This window comes from Schistocerca nitens, chromosome 1 (assembly GCF_023898315.1).
Source record: "Schistocerca nitens isolate TAMUIC-IGC-003100 chromosome 1, iqSchNite1.1, whole genome shotgun sequence".
In the NCBI taxonomy this organism is placed as follows: Eukaryota; Metazoa; Arthropoda; class Insecta; order Orthoptera; family Acrididae; genus Schistocerca; species Schistocerca nitens.
Genome location: NC_064614.1, coordinates 251,915,005 through 251,930,190, shown reverse-complemented (window position 1 = coordinate 251,930,190; position 15,186 = coordinate 251,915,005). Strand labels below are relative to the sequence as shown.

At 42.9% G+C, this 15,186-nt stretch overlaps 1 protein-coding gene across 2 annotated transcripts in view; it reads right to left on the bottom strand.

Annotated features, from left to right (window-relative positions):
- Nucleotides 1–15,186, bottom strand: part of LOC126247339 (beta-arrestin-1) — a 553,332-nt gene that overhangs the window by 537,352 nt on the left and 794 nt on the right. The gene's annotated exons all lie outside the window — the stretch shown is intronic.

Below are 15,186 nucleotides of genomic sequence, written 5' to 3'. Positions count from 1 at the left end.
TCTGAGCACTATGGGACTCAACTGCTGTGGTCATAAGTCCCCTAGAACTTAGAACTACTTAAACCTAACTAACCTAAGGACAGCACACAACACCCAGCCATCACGAGGCAGAGAAAATCCCTGACCCCGCCGGGAATCGAACCCGGGAACCCGGGCGTGGGAAGCGAGAACGCTACCGCACGACCACGAGATGCGGGCGGACAAATAGTATTCATGTCTATTAAGTGTACGTTCATGTGTGTCGAAACAAGAGAAACTGTTTCCAAGGATTTCATGAATAAGGGTAATTTTATTACATACAATTATTTAAAATTTATGCCACCACGTTGTTCTCATTTTTATCACGTAAACCTACTAACGTATCATTAAAATGTTAAATAAAAATCTTTTACTAAATGAAATGTTGACAGTGTTCAATTTCTAAATTTGCCTGTTATCGCAAATATGCGACACAGCCAATTATACCGGACAGCCATAACAGATTTGTCTTTACTCAAACTTCATTACTGTTACGAAATATAACTTTATTTGGCTCATTAATGTGTACGGAGTTCGCGTAATTACGAAATTGTTGAGAACCTGACAACGACCAGATGGTGACCACCGATAAATGCTAAGACTGGCAGCTGATTCACACAGTAAGACTTAATGTAATGCATGTAGATAATCGGAAAAAAACACATACTGCTTGTGCAAAAAACAGCTAGTTTTTCTATTTTCCTTGAGACGCAATATACTACAAGGCGTAGACGCAAGTGAAGAAGGAAGTCCATTTTTCTAGACTTCCGGTTGGTGGTCGACACTATATCGTTATATACAAGAAGTATCTTCACACATGATAGATCCTGAATGTTACAACAGATGGCGAATATTCAACATAGGCTCTAGTACCATTGGGTGCCCCACAAATACTCGTAAAAGTCGCAGAAATGCCAATATTTTCGACACACTTAAACGACTTTGCAACTAAAGACCGCAACACCTTTAGACTGTTCGCTTGTGATACTGCTTTCAACAGGAAATTATACTCACTGGATGATCGTAAGAAAGTACAGAACGATCTGACATTTCTACTTTGTGAACAGAGTGCAAGTTCTGGTTAAATGTGGACCAAAGTGTGACAGCAGGTACCCAATTCATTCAAAAAACCTTAGTTAGGGTCTTAAAAGGCAGAGAGGCCTAAACGAAAAATCTAACGGAGATGTATTTAGAGAGTTTGAGTACGGATATTTGAAAGAAAATCATTATTTCAGAAAAACGGTGCAAGAGCAGCTTGCATTGTATTAGAAGCGTCGATATCATGAAAATAGGATTAGACATTAGGACAAGAACAGAGCTACACAAAGACTTTTCTGCTCCCGCCATACGTGAATGGAATAACGACGGAGCCGTTAACGCTGACACGGAATAACCTCCGGCGTGCATTGTATAGCTACTTGCAGAATATAGAAGATTATTTAGCTACAAGGGTATGAAAGAGCCACAGTAGCAGCTTTTGTCTGCTGCGTTTTAACAGCGGCAGTAGCGGGATGATTTGTCTCTGTGGGATAATAAGGTAGGATAACGCTGATGGATCGAACGTATTCTTTTACTTAGTATTCCTACACACACACACACACACACACACACACACACACACACACACACACACACGTGTACGTATTCAGCTCACATGTTCATCATGCACGCGATGCGAACGTATTAACCATGCCCCTTTCCTGCTCGGGTGCGCAACAGCACCTTGCGCGGCACCTAGAAGGCGCACGGGGTACTCCAGCAGTTGCATAAGAAGAGTCACGAAGCTAACATCAAGCGTTGTCACAAGTCGAAAGAAGATATGTCGAGCATGGTCTTTCTACCACACATCCTCAGGGTGACGGACAGATATTGTCGTATACTGCGAGAATTCGGCGTAAAGAATGTTTCAAAACGGACCAAAGAAATCAGTGTCTCGGAACGGCAAAGGGCAAATAGAACACATACGCAGTGTTGAGTGTGTACTGTATACCGTCTGTATGTGGAAAAGTATGTTAGAATGACCGGAAGATCTGTCAATGCCAGCATTATCGAACAAACGGTATTGCAGGTACGCGGAGCACAGAAGAGTGGAAGAGGCTCTGCCAACAGTTTTGTAATAACATCCCTTCACATATTATCCAGGCTTAGGACAGGCTATGCGCATAGTACGTACTCAAATTCCTTATTTTTGCCTTTTCCTTTCTACATCATTACTGCAGCAAATGATAATTCCTCCGACTCGTTGTAATTCGTATGTCTTAACCTTTTGTCCCAATGGAATAATGTTTAGTTTCAAATATGGCATTTACTGCTTTCTCCTCCTGCTTATTTATTAAAAAATATACGTCATGCAGGGTACAGCGTGATTCATCACTTCAAAGCACTGGTTTCCTGTCATCCCTGTCCTGTGGAGCCGCTCTTTGCACCACCTCAAGCGTCACTTAGAACCGACTGCAGAAATGTGTGGCTTACTAGGATCTGTTTGACCATGCATCCCGTTCTTTTTAGCTCCCTGCGCACAGACATGGTCCTAGCTGAACTGCTGCTAGCCATTTGGAACTCGCGACTGATTTCTTCTATTGATTTCACGCATTTTTTTAACAACAGCCCTCCGCAATGCGCGACAATCATCCGTCAGTACATCAGGTTCGCCCGGTTTTGTTTTAGCTGTGGTTGGTCCCTCGCGTTTCCACTTTTCAATCAAACCAAAAGTCGACTCGGGCAGTTGTAGGAGGGTTGAAATGTCTAATGGATCTGTTACTCAGGTGATACCCAATGACTAGTCCACATCACTGAGTTCTGCTGACCGATCCATTCTGCTTTACTGCCTCTTTATTGACAACACAGTATTCCCTGCCTCCTTTTAAGTTGGTAGACCCGGCTCTCGTAACATGTAATGGTCAATTCCGCCTTACATAGGCGTGTCCAGATACTTTTGATCAGACATTGGATATCACCCATTTGTCTTCTCTACTAATGACAAGTGCACACTGAAGCATGCAGACATTTTTCCTGGCTCCGTGGGAAAATGAATGCCTGAAGTCGCTAATGTTGTTGTGAATTATCCCCCGACACAGAATGTGCAGTGGGTTCATTACAATGTCTGTCTGCTAATATTTAGCTGTCGTTTAACACTCTTCAACCATCACTTAGACCTGACGTACTTATTTAAAACAAAGTCTAATATAAAAAAAGTTACGATGCACGACTGACCAACTTCGTGTTCAAACCGTAGGTTGCTTGCATTAGTAATTCCAATTTGTTAACAACTGCGAATGTGCATGCATTTGCGGACAGCGGGGATTCCACAACAATGAGCCCGGACGTAGATTTGCCCATGCTTGTCGCTCAGTAAAGACGGAAGTACTTGGCAGCCACGATAGTATTCATATTCTCACGCACCAAATCTGCATCTGTACTCCGCAAGACACTTTGCGGTGTGTTGCGGAGGGTACTTTGTGTACCACTGTCATTTCTTTTCTGTTCCAGTCGCGAATAGTTCACGGGAAAAACGATTGCCGGTAAGCCTCCGGGTGAGCTCGAGTCTAATTTTATCTTCATGATCTTTCCGCGGGATATACGTAAGAGGAATCAATATACTGGTTGACTCTTCTAGGAACATACGCTCTCTGAAGACCACACTGTGATGCAGACCGCCTGCCACTGCAGTTAGCTGAGCATCTCTGTGATGCTTTCGCGCTAACTGAACCTGTAACGAAAAACACTGCTCTCGGGATCTTCTCAATTTTCTCTATCAATCCTGTCTGGTACGGTTCCCAGGCTGACGAGCAATATTCAAATATTGGTCGAACGCGAGTTTTGTAAGCTACTTCCTTTGCTGATGGAGAACATTTTCTGAAAATTCTTCCAATGAGCATCTGGCGTATCCGTGATTCATTCTATGTAGTCGTTTCCCCATCAAATAGCTCCGCACCCTTACTCCTAGTATTTTATGGAACTAACTGCTTCTAGTGATTGTTCTGAAATTTTATAATCATACAATAAAGAGTCGTGCCGTCTATGTATACGCGATATGTCACATTTGTTAATGTTGAGAGTCAACTGCCAGTCCATGCATCAAGCATTGATCCCCTGCACGTCGTCCTGCATTTCGCTACAATTTTCTAACGTCGCGACTTCTCTGTATATAACAGCAACGCCCGCGAAATGCGTTATGGAAGTTCTGACGTTATCTAGTAGGTCACTTCGACACTTATTGTGAACATTAATGGTCCTCTAACACTCCGCTGGGGCACACCCGAAGTTAGTGGTACGTCTGAACACTTCTCTCCGGTCAGAATAACATGTGTTGTTTTTGCTAGAAACTCTTCAGTCCGATCGTACAGTTGCTCTGTTATTTTGTACTCTCGTATTTTGTTCGCTAGGCGGCAGTGCAAACTGTATCGAACGCCTTCCGGAAGTCACGGAGCACGGTATCTACCTGGGCGCCTTTATCTTCACACGATCGTTGTATTCGGAAACCAAGCTGATTCTTATAAAGATCTTTGGTCTCTTGAAGTGGAACAGTAGGAGAGCTTAAAACATGTTCCAAAACTCAGTCAGACGTCAGAGATATACATCCATATTTTTGTGCGTCTGTTCGATGACCCTGCTTGGAAACGGCAGTGACCTGTGCTTTTTCCCAACCATTAAGAACGCTTCGTTCCTCAACTGGCCTACGGTAAACTGCTGTTAGAAGAAGCGCAAGTTCTTTCGCTTACTCTGTGCAGAATATAACTGGTATCCCGTCAGGTACAATGGCCTTTCCTCTGTTGAACGATGCCAGCTGCTTTTCTATCCCTTAGTCACTTAGTATGTCATCGTTACCGCGACGATTTGAAGGAGGAACTACGGTGCCATATTCCTCAGTGAACATGTTTGGAAAAAGACTTACTGTGCCACTGTGTTTCAATTTCATTATGGTCGCAGACAGTGTGCCAAATAGCCGGAATTCGTTTACTGATTTAACGTAAGCCAAGAATTACCTAGGATAGGTAGTCGATAGAAAGAATTTTACTTTCGAATTCATTGAACGCTAACGGATTGAAGCTTTCTTTGCTTTTGTAGCGAATTTCTAACAAGGTTGTTAGTAAAGGTAGACTCAAATTACCACACTGTTCAACAAAATCTATTTTAGGATTAATTATATGGCTTAAATCTTGGCAACAATCAGCAATGATCCTCTGAGTAATTGGAACGTGGCAGGATAATATTTCTTGTCGTCGCTGATTCGACTATCACCTCAGTTCTGGAGGCAACTGGAGAAATACACGACCATCCTTGACATGTCCGCAAAAGAAAAAGGAGAGGAACAAAGCGTCGACTGTCAGAGGGATGCCCTAGCTCCGCAACAGGTTCTCCTCCACCCGTTCGCCTTACCGAAAGGTGGACACACAGGTGTGTTCGCAACAGTGTGAAATATGTTGCGGTTATATTATGATAAACATTCAGGGATGTGGCCAGGGTTCGAATCCCGTCCTGCAAACCATATTTATCCGCCGTTTACCCAAAATTGCTGGAAGTAAATGCCGGAATAATTTGTCTGAAAAGAACACTGCTGATTCCCTCCCCCCCCCCTTTTTTCATATCCTTGAGTGTCCGGAACTACTGCAGCGCTAATGGCCATTAGTCACCGATTTTGTGAAAGAGCTTTACCAGAAGTGCGCGATCCTTCTTGGAGACTGTCATGTTGGAGGTATCGGGTGCAAACTGAAGAAAAGCCGTGAGCAGCGCGTCAGGTGGTGTGCATATTCTGACGCTTACAGCGCCATCTATTGGTCAAAATTTCGTTAATTTTTTTTCCCATGACTCCCCACTCCGAGTGTCAGCTTAAGATGCCTAAATTTGACGTCATTCTGAGCTGTGGTTCTTTTTACAGCGTTTTGAAACTGGAACTTTAACTGTGGACACCATATATTCCTTGCCCCTTCACTTAAGACTTCTTCTTGGGACTTTGTAAGTAGTCTTTCGTGGAACCACTGGCGTCTGTCTCCAAGTGTCTGCCAGTTCTCGCTCTCCGGCATTCCACTCACTCTCTCCCACGGGACAAACAAACCTGTCACCATTCGTGCTGTCCTCTTCTGGACTCGCAGAATCCATCGTCACAATTATTTTTTATAGGTCTCACACGCTTCAGTAATATTCTAGGACGCGTCCCTCGAGTGTTTAGTATGCAGTCTCCTTTGTAGATTTAATTCTTTCCGGTGTCCTGCCAATGAACCGAAGTTTATCTGCTTTACCTACGACTTCCACTTCATATCCGCACAAACTGCTACGTCCAGGTATTTGTATGAATTTACTGATTCTAATTATGACTCATAATAGTCACAGCGTACTATGTTTTTGCGTCTCGTGAACTGTACGAGAACCTTGTCCATCCGCTCTAGGTACGACCAGATGCAATACGGTTTACACAAAATTCGGAAATATTCTACTACACACAAAAACTCTAAAAGTGCAACAGTACATAAAATTATTTTTGGGACAAACGAGAAACATTTTTGACACTTTATATTTACTATAGTATATTCACTTTTATTCAGCGATAAAGTGTGTAAGTTTCTTTTGTTTCGAACCTGTGTGGCGTTCGAGAGCATCGCGATCGCTTAGACGTTACAATAACTTCAGTTCGGCTGGAGTTGCAACTTTTCCTGCAGGTTTGGACAGGATATCTTAACACCACCCTCTCCTCTCACTGAACCAAACGAATACGGCTTCATCTAGTGTCATTTTCTTCTTTCTTTATTGTGCTGCAGTTCTGCAAACTGTCTTTAGTCACTTTGAAGCAGGAGTCTTCAGTGCCTTTTCGATTCTTCTACCAGTCTGACACTGCCGATAATCAGTTTTCTTGTCTATTCTGTATAGTGCTGCCAACTATTTTGTTAACAGAAACAACCACTTTCTTTCGCAGCGAAGCCATTTCACTCACGGACACACAAAACACCCGAACAAAAGAATACCGGTACTGCTTCTTAACTCTGTAAGGAACAGATCCACACTGAGGCAGCTGGAGGGTTGGGACCAAGAAACTGGAAACAGGGATTACGAGGTCCTGATAAACGAGGTCCTACGCAAATCTTTGCACCGCTTTGAAATTTTATCTAGACAGGCTGAATATCTGTGCAGTTTCTTTTTCACAGTACTTCATTACAGATAACAGCATCATCTGGAAAAAGATCTGAGGTTACTATTAACAGTGTGTGTTAAGTGATTAACGCCTAACATGTCCAAAATTGGCCTCAACACACTTCGCTGGGATACGCCTTCAGTTATGTACAACAGAAGATTATCTGTTTGTAGTCTATTTTATCGTACGTTAGCCTCGAGCTCCCGAAACATGTAGTAGAAAATCGACAAAAATCAAAACACAGTTGGCACCTGTAAAATGATATTCGAAGTAGTCTAAAGACTTGAATGATCTAAAAAATCGTAAGTTGATGTCAGATTACGTTAATTAATATGGTCAAATGTCCCTTCGAATATAATTCGTCAGAGGGGACGTAGTCGTTCAAAAACTATAAAAAGAAAAAACTATCTTGGGTTTTCGTATCGTCGAATCTAGTCGCTAATCTGAAAATGGTTCAAATGGCTCTGAGCACTATGGGACTCAACTGCTGTGGTCATCAGTCCCCTAGAACTTAGAACTACTTAAACCTAACTAACCTAGGAACATCACACACATCCATGCCCGAGGCAGGATTCGAACCTGCGACCGTAGCAGTCGCACGGTTCCGGACTGCGCGCTAATCTGAGTCAAGTAATCAGTATAAGAGACGTAACTACCACAGAAAAAAACTATTGTAGACCTAAAGGAAAGAACATTAACGGATTAACGTCCAGTAGACGAAGAAGTGATTGGTGACCGTTGTTACAAAAAGAGCCCACTTTCGACTGAGACCTGGGAAGAGGCGCAGGGTTGTGGGAGAGCGGAGGGGAAGGAACCAGGCTCGCTTCGCATTGAATGGCTCTTGTGTAAAGAAGCCGAACGTTGCCGGAACGGCTGAAAGGGCTCGTTCGCGGGAAACATACTGGCCCTATGGGAAGGGTCTGCCCTCGGCAGCCGATTCACACGGTGCGGGAGCGAATGTTCAGCGCTACCACTCTTTTCTTTCGGAACCGCTGCATATTGCTCTTCGTTCACCACTACTCTTTTACTCATGCTAGGGATAACAATGACAATAAGCAAACACCTCCGCCGTCCACTTAACTTGCCAAGGGTGTCAAACTTTTATAGCTCTACTTACCACGCGGTCACACAAAACAACGTGAAAAAATTCTATGGGGCTATGGATGCGTGCAGTTTATACGTGGCGACAAATTTTATGAACTTCTCCGTAGGAAAAGAATTCTTGGAACAAAAGCAACAGATCTCTTTGAAATACTATCTTTCTGGGAGAAAACTATGTTAATTGGGAAAACTGTGTAGGTGTATGTGCAGATGGAGTTCGCGGTACAGCTGCCTGTTACGCTGGATTGCAGGCTCTGATCCCTAAAACGGCTCTCATGCTATTTCGACACACACTTATTCACCGAGCATGACCCTTGTCCTTCATGGTGGTGTACAAACTCCATTACAAGTCGGCCTGTTACGTCGAGATGTTTTCAACAAATGTGCGTTGATATGGGAATGAGCATATATCACTATTTTTTTTCAGTAACTCTCGCTGGCTTTCACGTGGGAGTGTCTTGGAAAGGACGTATGAAATCACGAATGAGCTTTACTCATTGTCTTGTTCAGGAGAAACATTTGAATTCAGAGACGTACGTTGACAGTGTGTTTCGATGTCTGTGTATATTTGTGGCACCTTTGAAAAGTTCTTTCACTGAAAATGTTCCTTCAAGGTAACAAGGCCAACATCCTGCAATTGTTAGACAAAACTTCAGTCTTCAGAAAGAACCTACCATTATGGAGGAAAACGTTGGATGTCCATATATGTGCCTTATTACGTTTTCCCTGCTCTTCATGAGGTTTTAGAAGACAATGACTTTCTCTTGAATGAAGACACCTATGGATTATTTAACTGTGCTTGGTGATTACTTTCTGAAGTATTTACCAGAAACGTTAATCAAGAAACAGATCAAAGATCCTTTCAGTATAGAACTTCCATCATGCTGCACTGTGAAATGGTTATACATTGGGAAGAAGGAAGTGTAGCTCAAAGGACAACATTTGGTCATCGATAACATTGAAATAAACATCCTTGTTCATAGATTTTTGGACAACATGGTTGTGGAGAGAAGCAGCGATTAGTATGATTAATCAATAATTCAAGAACAATATTAATCGCATTTATTATTGTTATAATACCACCAACCAGTTTCAACCCGACGTAGGGGTCATGGTCTGGGCGTTTACACCATTGGGTGACTGCTGGTGGTGTCACTACCATAGTTTCCTGCCGTTATGTAGACAGGAGTGACACCACCAGCAGTCTACCAATGGTGTAAACGCCCAGAAGATGACCCCTACGTAGGGTTGAAACCGGTTGGCGGTATTATAACAATAATAAATGCGATTAAGACTGTTCTTGAATTATTGATCCTTGTTCATGTCTACCGCAGTCTCATGGAGTGGACCAAAGTTATGCTTCGAAAAACCTACAAAACATCACAGAACCACCTCGTTTGAAACTGTCCTTACTGCTCAGTATCTTATGTCCACTGTCACTACTTGGTATTCCACTGCTGCGAGTGGTACATCACTCACTGTGGAGAGTCGACTGGGATGCGTTGACAAACAAATCAGGCAACTTCATTCGAAATGTGGTGATGGGATGTCCACACACTATAGCTACTTTCTGCACTCTGTCACTTCTTCACGACGACCCATCTTACTGAGTTAATTCCATGGAATCGACAGGCACCTACACACCACTGACATGACTTGGGTCAGCAGTTTACGATCACGTGACCACGTGGTACCACCTATACACCATCTATAGTGCTGCAGAGAGACCACTGTTTTCTTGTACGGAAATAACTAATAACTTAACAATGAATTTACAGACAAGACTGTGCCAAGGGCTTTCGCCACAGCCACTGGCACAATGTTCCCGACCGTCACAATAGCAGCCTCGTGAAACAAGTTGGCTTCCCATCAGCCCCTTCGTATAGTTTTGTTCCCTTATGATAGAATCTGGAATGTCATTTTTTCACAACGAAAATCAGTGTCTGCAGAACAGCGTGCATATCTGTTAGGATTAGCACGGTAATGCAGTGGTACATGTTGTAAGGTTATAAACTACCCAGACGAATAATTACCTACAGCAGCACGGATACTGTCAGAAGTGCAGAAAGAGAGTCAATAAGGTCCTAGAACGTACCGCAGGGATGTCAAGCCATGCCATGGCCAGCTACGCTAGGTTTCTCAGTTGAGGACCCATGGTGCGAACAGCCTCATCAAGGTGGCCCAACAGATTGTCTATTGGGTTTTAATCTGATGAGTTTGGAGGCCAGGGAAGAACGATAAACTCATCCTGGGGCTCTTCAAACCACGCACGTACGCTCTGAGCTGTGTGGCATTTTTCACTGTCCTGCTAGTAGATGCCATTGTGGCGAGAAAAGAAACTACATTTAGGGGAGAAAATGGTCCCAACAGATTTATACATTTGTTGATTTAGTGTACCTTTGAAAAAGATAAGATCACTCAGGGAATGCCACAAAAACATTCTCCAAACCATAACGAATGCATGATGTTTGCTTTCAGACGTTTCACGCTGCACACGCAGCATCTGATGGAGCATTAAACGTCGAACACAGGCGGTGGTCACATTGACTGGACCGTGTGAGAAGTGTGACTGAAAACGTCCAGTTCGTAGTATCAGCATACTGTCTGTTTCAGTCGTGTCGCTCATGGCATGGACTGCAAGCTATTCCAATTGATACCACCTGAGCGGTTGCGTGTCTAGTGTATCCATTGTAACTACTCTTATAGGCAACTGATGAGTGCGTAGTATTTTTTGTATTAATGTTGTTGAGAGGAGGAACACACCATTTGCTGGCGCGCACACACACCATTTCCCTCGAAAAGCAACAAAGACCTGCTGAGCTTAATATACAGATCACCCGGACTGATCACCACCAGCATTTTCACATACTCTCTCGCCATTTTTCTTTTTAAATTTAACACGGGGCTTCGGCGTAAAGTCTGACGGATCAAGCGGTTTCCACCTCCACCACTTGCCGTTAAGCAACATTTGATGAAAAATTTTCCACAGCCATGACTCGATTCGGCTACCGACATGAGTGCCATCGCGCAAGTGTGCAATAGCGACCTCTGTTACAGGCATATAATGCTGATATTTTTAAATTTATTCTTGCTGTTCACATGCCATCCATCCAACCAGTCTTTGACACAAGAATATAGGAAAAAAACACTGTATAACACAAATTATTATACTTAATATAATTATTATATAATTTAATATGTAAGCCCCCTACCTGCTCGCATGTCCGAACAACTCACTGAGTACCATTATTTGCCCAGAGGCAAAAAGTTGAATATACCATATAATAATAAATTACTAAGTTTTCACACTCTGATTACTGTCCAAGTTTCAATAAACAGCCGCAAACAAGTTCGTGACTGCAGAGGATAGCCAATCATATTGTTTAATGTCTTCTGTTACGTAATGGCACAGGGGTGATCCAATCCACTGTCATCGACGAAGCTGCTGTCTACATCTTCAGTGGTTGAAGCAGAGGCAGAGTATTGTCATGAGAAACTTTTATGACGCGTTAGGTACGCAACGATCGTGACGGAATATTCAGGCCTATTTTCGCATAGTGCTTTGCCTTGTATTTGTATTAAACAGTTTGCTGTTCCAACTGGTTCTCATTTGGACCCTGACATGATGGAGACAGTGTACGAGGTGTGATCAAAAAGGAACGGGAATTCAATTTTGCGGAGTTTATGTATCCGATTTCTATTTTTTTTATTTTGTTGGTACACATTTTCCTGATCTATGTTTGCATTTTCAGCTGTTTTGAATACCTAGTTCATTGTTGAGAGTTACACGTGTTTTCGAGTGCTCGCCGAATTTTTTTTCTTTCAAAGAAGATGGATATAAAGAATCTGCATTAAACTTTGCTTGAAAAATTGGAATGAAGTGCAGCACCGCCGACTAAGGCTGCAATTTGCACGCTAATACCGCAACTGGACGTCCACCGAGGCCTTTTCAGATTAATCACGTTTATTGCTCCATCCGACACGTGGCCATTTGCGTATACTGCGTCAAAACGTCTGAAAGCAAACAGGCTGCATCAATCGACGAAAGGGTCCAGGCCGGAGAAGACGGCGTTATGGTCTAGGAATGTTTTCGCGGCATTCCCCAGATGATTCCGTCATTTTCGAAGGCACAATGGATCAACTCACGTACGCAACTATCCTTGGCGACCACGTCCACCCTATACGCAGTTTGTTTTTCCTCGGCATGATGGCATCTACCAATATGGCAATGAAACGTGACACAGCTCCATTGTGAGTGTATGGTCCGGAGAGCACAAGGATAAGTTTGCCATACTCCCCTTGCCACCAAACTCTCCTGATTTAAATCCAATCAACAATCTGCGGAGCCATCTCGATCGGGATGTATGCGCCATGGGTCCTCAGCCGAGAAACCTACCACAGGTAGCCACGGCACTGCAATCGGCAAGGCTGCACATTCTTGTCGGTACCTTCCAGAATCTCACACACCCTCTTCCAGCACGTCTCTAAGCTGTCTGTGCTGTAAAAGGTGGTTAATCTGGCTTCTCACAGGTGGTCACAATGTGACTGGACAGTGCAATATGCACTACCCACGCCTTCTGTCATACGCGAGCGACCTGCAGAGAGATGCCGAGCGTTTTTCCATCCTATAATTAATTGCCTGAACAGCACCTGTATTAGCTTCCCGCATACAGCGTTTCCCGAACGTAGCTACTTCATAAGAGGCAAGACTACTGGTTATGTTTTCCAATGTTACCCTCTCCTGAGGAAAGGGTGTCCTCTGGTATCGCAAATGACCCTCTATGCGCTGTAGATTTTCATATTTGACAAAGGTGTTAATTATCCGGAAGCTGTCTTTACGCAATTGTGGAAAACAGTATGATCTAGCCTTGTGCTGCAGGCCCTCTACATTCAGCAGCTTCTGGCTGATAACAAATGCCAATTAAAGATTCGGTTTGTACAGTTTACAATATGGAGGTGCCGAACTGGTATGTCTAATAATATAGAGAATTTGGTTTGCTTTTTCAGTGAACAGATCTGAAAATTACTATTCAAACCTAATGTCAACAAAGGCTGACTTCGCTTCAATAAAAATGAGCGTTAGTTATGTATTTCATAGACGGTAACTAGCAAAAGCCACATATTCAAAGAGTTAGCTTTCAGTAAGGTTCTAAATCATCAAAACTAAATGGTGTGATAAGCAGTGTCAATGGGATCAGTATGAAGTAAACTGAACTTTATCTTAAGCCATACCTTCTTGACTCTTGGGGGAGGTGGTTAGTTCAAATTTCAAACGCTGGAAAAGGTGTGCACAGTGTTGAGATGGACAGGACCATCTAAGAAATAAAGACCTAAGGTCAGTAACATCTGCGGCAATGTAGGAAGCACACACGTGTTTCCACATATACGCATCCAAGACTTTAAGAACAATAGCAGAAACAAAAGGGAAGCGTGTTTCTTTGCAGGAAAGACTACTATGATTCTTCAAACACTACATACAGTGATGTTTGCAAACACACACACACACAACGGAAGTAGTAAGTACGGCAATGAGAGCGAGGCTGATAATCAGTACCCTCCTGTCGTAGAACAATCGGAAGTTCACATTCAATGAAACCATAACAGACTAGTCGATGGAACACACTAAACACTGGGCGTAGTGACTGGTTTCTTGGGGATTATAATTGCGGGCTGGGGCATGATAAACCGAATAATTTTACTTATTGCTTGATACAACACTTAAAATGATTGTCATTTTAGGGATTAGGTCATTTTATCACCTTTTCAATGGACGCATTACAGCTTTTGATTTTACATAACTTTGAAAACCATGAAAAGTTAAATATGAATAGCCCGGCAGGATTTGAACTCCGCCCCTCCCGAATGAGAATCCACCTCGCCGGAAAGACAGCCATACACACGACGCAAAGAGAGCCATCAGCACTGTGATCGTTATTCTTGTTGAACCATTGATTACCTGGTAATGGCAGTGGCACAGAATATTCGTCTGCTCTTGAGTACTGCATTTTCACCTAAAATTAACACATTAACCTGCCAATACAGGGTGCAATTAACAGGCGTTTTAAGTGCAAATGAAATAGAAGTTCCATCGACATATTCTTTCGATTCACTTTAAAGGCCAGTCCATCAGTTACATAATGTTACTGGGCAAGGTACTAACCACACCACCACTAGATCTTTACAGCATCAAGGGAGCGTGTATCCCGGCACGTGGTTTGGTGTGACATGACAGCTATGATCACTGCAGCCTTCTCGGAGAGACGCAAAATGCGTCAGAGTTGTAAAATTCGTGTGTCGGATGCAGATTTCTTCATATTTCATCAAGCAGTTGGTACAAGAATCTGATTACAGCATACGTGATATAAAACTTATGCTGCTTGGGTTGGGTAATATTCGTAATATCGATATTTCAAAATCTGGATTATATCTGTGTCACAAAATTTTAGAACCCCTCTGGGAAAAGCACTGATGCTTAGATGTGGAACTGTATGTCCATTGCCTACTTTTGACACTAGGTTTCGTAATAACTTCTATGTAAAAACAACACATATACTACCGGTATTTAGAAACAAGCATTTCACAGGTTACAATGAAACAGTAAGAATGAAAAATCACGTCGTGTCGTCTTTAGTCAGTAAACCTGACAGATACATTCTGAACACCTATGGACCACCAAATACCCTATCAAAAAGATTACATACGCTCCCCCCCCCCCTTTCCGTCCCCTCCCGGCTTTGCCTCGTGCCTGACAAAGTACTTACGCAGCAGTGACATAAATTCAGCTTCAATATCTAAACAAGCCCCCTTCTTACTTCTTCCCAGAATTTTCTGCTCTCCTACCCATAAAGTACCGACATTATTAGGGCTAAGAAAGACTGCAGCAAGCCTTACTGAGAGCTTGCGAATTGTGGAAAAAGCTAAGCGTACTGGGAATTTTCAAT